The sequence below is a fragment of the Salvelinus sp. IW2-2015 genome, unplaced genomic scaffold, assembly GCF_002910315.2.
Source record: "Salvelinus sp. IW2-2015 unplaced genomic scaffold, ASM291031v2 Un_scaffold3144, whole genome shotgun sequence".
NCBI classification, from domain to species: domain Eukaryota; kingdom Metazoa; phylum Chordata; class Actinopteri; order Salmoniformes; family Salmonidae; genus Salvelinus; species Salvelinus sp. IW2-2015.
In genome coordinates, this window is record NW_019944433.1 from 6001 (window position 1) to 11993 (window position 5993).

Sequence of the window (5993 nt, forward strand, 5' to 3'; positions counted from 1 at the left end):
AAGAGAGACGAAGCCAGAAATTGTCTCGTGGGTCAGAGGGGAAGAAGCTCGAGGTGTATCTGACTGCTACTGAGAGGGGGCCAGATGTCTGATGTGTCAGGGGAGAAGCTCCAGCTAGGTACTCTGATCTACTGAGCCAGACTGTCTGTGGTGTCAGGGGAGAAAGCCCAGGTGGTATCTGATGCTACTGAGCCAGATGTTGTGGTTCAGGGGAAAGCTCAGCAGCTTCGTGGTATCTGATGCTACTGAGCCAATGTCTGTGTGTCAGGGGAGAAGCTCCAGCTGGTATCTGAGCTACTGAGCCAGATGTCTGTTCAAGGGGAGAAGCTCCAGTGGTATTCTGACTACGAGCCAGAATGTCTGGTGTCAGAGGGAGAAGCTCCAGGTGGTATCTGATGCTACTGGAGCCAGATGTCTGTGTGTCAGGGTAGAAGCTCACAGGTGGTGTATCTGTGCTACTAGACCAGTCATGTCTGTGTTCGTGCCCAGACGGTAGTGTACGTATGGTAGTTCGAGTTGAGGTAAGGCTCTCAGGTGCTGGGATCTGATGCTACTGAGCCAGATGTTGCGTGTGTCAGGGTAGAAGTCGAGTGTTCTATGGGAGTCTCAGTGTGGATCTGATGGCGACGAGCCCAGATGTCTGTGTGTCAGGTGGAGAAAGGTAGCTGGTAGTCGCTGTGCTTGTCCGATGGCTGTGTATGATGTCAACCGGGGAGATGTCTCAGCCTGGTGAGTGCGAAATCAGACGTGCTACTGACGATCGCTCCAAATGTTGTTGGTCGGTCCAGGAGAAGCTCCAGTGGTATTCTTGTATGCTACCTGAGAACAGATGCTGTGTGTCGGGAGAGAGCTCATCAGTGGATATCTGATTTTAAAAGTACCTTGGCATCATACTTGATTCCAACTCCTTTTAAAAAGCATGTGAAAGGGTTAATTCCAAAATACCAAATTAACTAGTAATTCCGGCGATTTATATGAAGATTGGTGTTTGAACTACAGAGTCGTAACGCAAGAGAACTGTACTTTCCAAATCTATGATACCCTACACTTAACATACTGCTTGACTAGTTGGGCCCGAGACTTGCTGTCTCTCGACAGTAAGACCTATTCAGTCTGTCTACAACAGGCTCTCAAAGATGCTTGATACGGAAGGCCCAATAGCCATCGATCACTGTCACTCTCAGAAAGGCTCGACTCCTGAGTTGGATAAATCTTGTGTCAATGCCCGTGCATGTCTTCTGTATTCAAGATACTAAATGGCTTGGCTCCCACCTTCCACTCAGTATTCTTTGTTAAACAAGAAACACCAAACTATATGGCAGCAGATCCACCAAGGTCTGCCATAGAGAGGTTGACCTGTATAGTTCCCTAAAAGAAAAGAACCTTTAGTAAAATATGGCTTTTTCTGTGAGAGCTTCGCATGTCCTGGAATAACTCGCTATCAGACACACATGAACTGCACCACATTCACACTTTCACAAAATGCTTGAAATGACATGAGCTTAAGGTCATCAGATTTGTGAACAATGGTCCTAGCCTTGTGTGTTGCGTTTCGCTTTCCATGTTGTCTGTTGTCTGTAACTTGTGAGGTGTGGTAACACTTTGTTGCTTTTATGAATTTTGTCTTGAACTTTTTGTTCTATGTTGCTCTGTCTGTATGCTACGTCTTGCTTGTCCTATGTTGCTATGTCTGTATGCTATGTCTTGTTCTATGTTGCTATTGTCTATATTGTAATTGTTTTTAATAACCTGCCCAGGGACTGCGGTTGAAAATTAGCCGGCTGGCTAAAACCGGCACTTTTACTGAAACGTTGATTAATGTGCACTGTCCCTGTAAAAATAAACTCAACTCAAGTGGAGACGCTGCGCTAGAGTGATCAGTAACGATACCATGGACAGCGACTGAGAGCGTCACGCTCGCCCCGCTCTCTCACCTCAACCGAAAAAACGGTTTGGAATTTGAAATAGTTCATGAAATATTGAAAATACACTTTTTGGGATGTAACAACGCTTTTCTCTGGGTTTGGATTGTTTTCAGAACGAACCATGAGAAGAGAAGGATTTTTATCTTCGGACTTTTATCCGTTCATCTTTGGAAATCGGTTCAATCATCTAAATCTTTAGGCTTTTTCTTCTCGCTGTCTTTTAAGTTTCAAATACATCGGAATTTGAATTTCCACTAAAGCTTAATTGAGAATGCGCACTTAAAGCCAGGTAAAACTTAGCCTGACAGTATTTTCTAACCTACAATCTGATATAGCCTACATAATCSAGAAACAAACATGTTTTTTTATAATGCATTTAGTATATTTTTGGAACATTGAGATTTAGTATGTGTGCTATTCCATAGGTTTAGGATCTATGGAATATATAAGGGTGTTTGAGACTCCTATATGTTGAAGTTGGATCCTAGGTGTATGTGTATACTGACAGTGCGACATTTTGGCAGTTAAGCCATTTCTTCTACTTACCCAAAGTCAGATGAACTAGTGGATAGACTACCATTCTTATGTCTCTGCGTGCAGTTTGAAGGACAGTTGAAGGTGGCTTCTGGAGCCATTGCTAACTAGTGTTAGCGCAATGAATAGAAGTCAACAGGAACCGTTAGCATGCTAGCTGTTCATGTAGACTTCTATTCATTGCGCTACCGCTAGCCAACTGCACATAGAAACATACAAATGGTAGGCCTATCCATGATATCATCTGACTCTGGTTAAGTTACCGACACAGCTTTTAAACAGCGTGCAGAAAAGGCGTGCGTATGTATGTGTGTGTGTGTGTGTGTGTGTGTGTATGTGTATGTCTGTGTGTGTGTTTGTGTCTGTGTGTATGCATGTGTAGGTGTATGCGTGTGTGTGTGTGTGTATGTGTGTGTAGGTGTGTGTGTATGCATGAAGAGAGACGAAGCCAGAAATTGTCTCGTGGGTCAGAGGGGAAGAAGCTCGAGGTGTATCTGACTGCTACTGAGAGGGGGCCAGATGTCTGATGTGTCAGGGGAGAAGCTCCAGCTAGGTACTCTGATCTACTGAGCCAGACTGTCTGTGGTGTCAGGGGAGAAAGCCCAGGTGGTATCTGATGCTACTGAGCCAGATGTTGTGGTTCAGGGGAGAAGTCCATCCCTGGTATCTGATGCTACTGAGCCAATGTCTGTGTGTCAGGGGAGAAGCTCCAGCTGGTATCCTGATGCTACTGAGCCAGATGTCTGTGGTCAAGGGGAGAAGCTCCAGCTGGTATTCTGATCTACGAGCCAGATGCTCTGTGTGTTTCAGGGGAGAAGCTCCAGGTGGTATCTGATGCTACTGGAGCCAGATGTTGTGTGTCAGGGAGAAGCTCACAGGTTGTAATCTGGCTACTGAGAGCCAGATGTCTGTGTGTCAGGGGAAGAAGCTCCAGGTGTATCTGATGCTACTGAGCCAGATGTTGTGTTCAGGGGAGAAGCTCCAGCTGTATCTGATGCTACGAGCCAGATGTCTGTGTGTCAGGGGAGAAGGCTCCAGCTGGTATCCTGATGCTACTCGACCAGATGCTTGTGTGTCAGGGGAGAAGCTCCAGCCTGGTAAATGATGCTACTGAGCCCAATGTCTGTGTGTCAGGGAGAAGCTCCAGTGGTATCTGTGCTACTGAGACGATTCTGTGGTGTCGGGGAGAGCTCTCAGGTGGTATCTGATTTTAAAGTACCTTGGCAATCATACTTGATCTCCAACTCTCTTTTAAAAAGCATGTGAAGACCGGTAATTATAAATAACCAATTAACTAGTAATTATCCCCGATTTATATGAAGATTGTTTGACTACAGAGCGTAGCAAAGACTGTACTTTCAAATCTATGATACCCTACACTTAACATACTGCTTGACTAGTTGGGCCCGAGACTTGCTGTCTCTCGACAGTAAGACCTATTCAGTCTGTCTACAACAGGCTCTCAAAGATGCTTGATACGGAAGGCCCAATAGCCATCGATCACTGTCACTCTCAGAAAGGCTCGACTCCTGAGTTGGATAAATCTTGTGTCAATGCCCGTGCATGTCTTCTGTATTCAAGATACTAAATGGCTTGGCTCCCACCTTCCACTCAGTATTCTTTGTTAAACAAGAAACACCAAACTATATGGCAGCAGATCCACCAAGGTCTGCCATAGAGAGGTTGACCTGTATAGTTCCCTAAAAGAAAAGAACCTTTAGTAAAATATGGCTTTTTCTGTGAGAGCTTCGCATGTCCTGGAATAACTCGCTATCAGACACACATGAACTGCACCACATTCACACTTTCACAAAATGCTTGAAATGACATGAGCTTAAGGTCATCAGATTTGTGAACAATGGTCCTAGCCTTGTGTGTTGCGTTTCATGTTGTCTGTTGCGTCTGTGAACTTGTGGGTGGGTGGTAACATTTGTTGCTTTTATGAATTTTTGCTCTGAACCTTTTCTGCTTCTAATGCTTGCTCTGTCTGTAATGCTACGTCTTCGCCTTGTCCTATGTTGCTACTGTCCTGTATGCTATGTCTTGTTCTACTGTTGCCTATTCGTCTAATATTTGTAATCTGTTTTTAATAACCTGCCCAGCGGACTGCGGTTGAAAACTTAGCGCGGCTGGCTAAAACGGCAACTTTAGTACTCGAACACGTTGATTAATGTGCAGCTGTCCCATGTAAAAATAAACTCACTTCAAGTGGAGACGCTGCGCTAGAGTGATCAGTAACGATACCATGGACAGCGACTGAGAGCGTCACGCTCCGCTCGCTCTCACCTCAACCCCGAAAAAAACGGTTTGGAATTTGAAATATTCATGAAATAATTGAAATAACTTTTTTGGGGGAGTGTAACAACGTTCTTCTCTGGTTTGATTGTTTTTCAGAACGAACATGAGAAGAGCAAGGATTTTTATCTTCGACTTTTATCCGTTCATCTTTGGAAATCGGTTCAACATCATACTAAATCTTTAGGCTTTTTCTTCTCGCTGTCTTTTAAGTTTTCAAATACATCGGAATTTGAATTTCTCACTAAAGCTCTATTGAGAATGCCGCACTTAAAGCCAGGTAAAACTTAGCCTGACAGTATTTTCTAACCTACAATCTGATATAGCCTACATAATCAGAGAACAAACATGTTTTTTTATAATGCATTTAGTATATTTTGGAACATTGAGATTAGTATGTTGTATTCCATAGGTTTAGGACCTATGAATATTAAGGTGTTTAGACTCCTATATGTTGAATGGATGATCTAGGTTATGTGTATACCTGACAGTGCGACATTTGGGCAGTTATAAGCCATTTCTTCTACTTACCCAAAGTCAGATGAACTAGTGGATAAGCTACCATTCTTATGTCTCTGCGTGCAGTTTGAAGGACAGTTGAAGGTGGCTTCTGGAGCCATTCTATAGTGTACGCCAATGAATAGAATTCAAGGAACCGTTAGCATGCTGCTGTTCATGTAGACTTCTATTCATTGCGCTACCGCTAGCCAACTGCACGTAGAAACAACAAATGGTAGCCTATCCATGATATCATCTGACTCTGGTTAAGTTACCGACACAGCTTTTTAAACAGCGTGCAGAACAAGGCTGCGTTGTACTTTGTTGTTTACGATGTTGTAGTGTGTGTGTGTATGTGTGTGTGTTGTGTTTGCTGTCTGTGTGTATGAGTTAAGCGTGTGTTGTTGTGTTGTGTAGTATATGTGTGTGTGGTGGGTATAGTGTCGATTGGTGCGTGTGGTGCATGGTGTAGTGTGATGCGTGTGTGTCGTAGTGTATGTTGTGTGTATGTGTGTATGTATGGTGTGTTGTTGTGTATGCATGTGTGTGTGTGTGCGTGTGGGTTCTATGTGAATAGTAAATAGAATAAAAAGGACGTGTGAGAGCAGCGTTATTAAATCTAACAATACATAAGCCTCTGGGAGAAGATGATGCGTGTTGTAATAATACAATATTATCTTTTACAACTTCATATCGTTTACACTGTATCTGTCAAGAGCATAACCAGGCAGGGCCGAGACG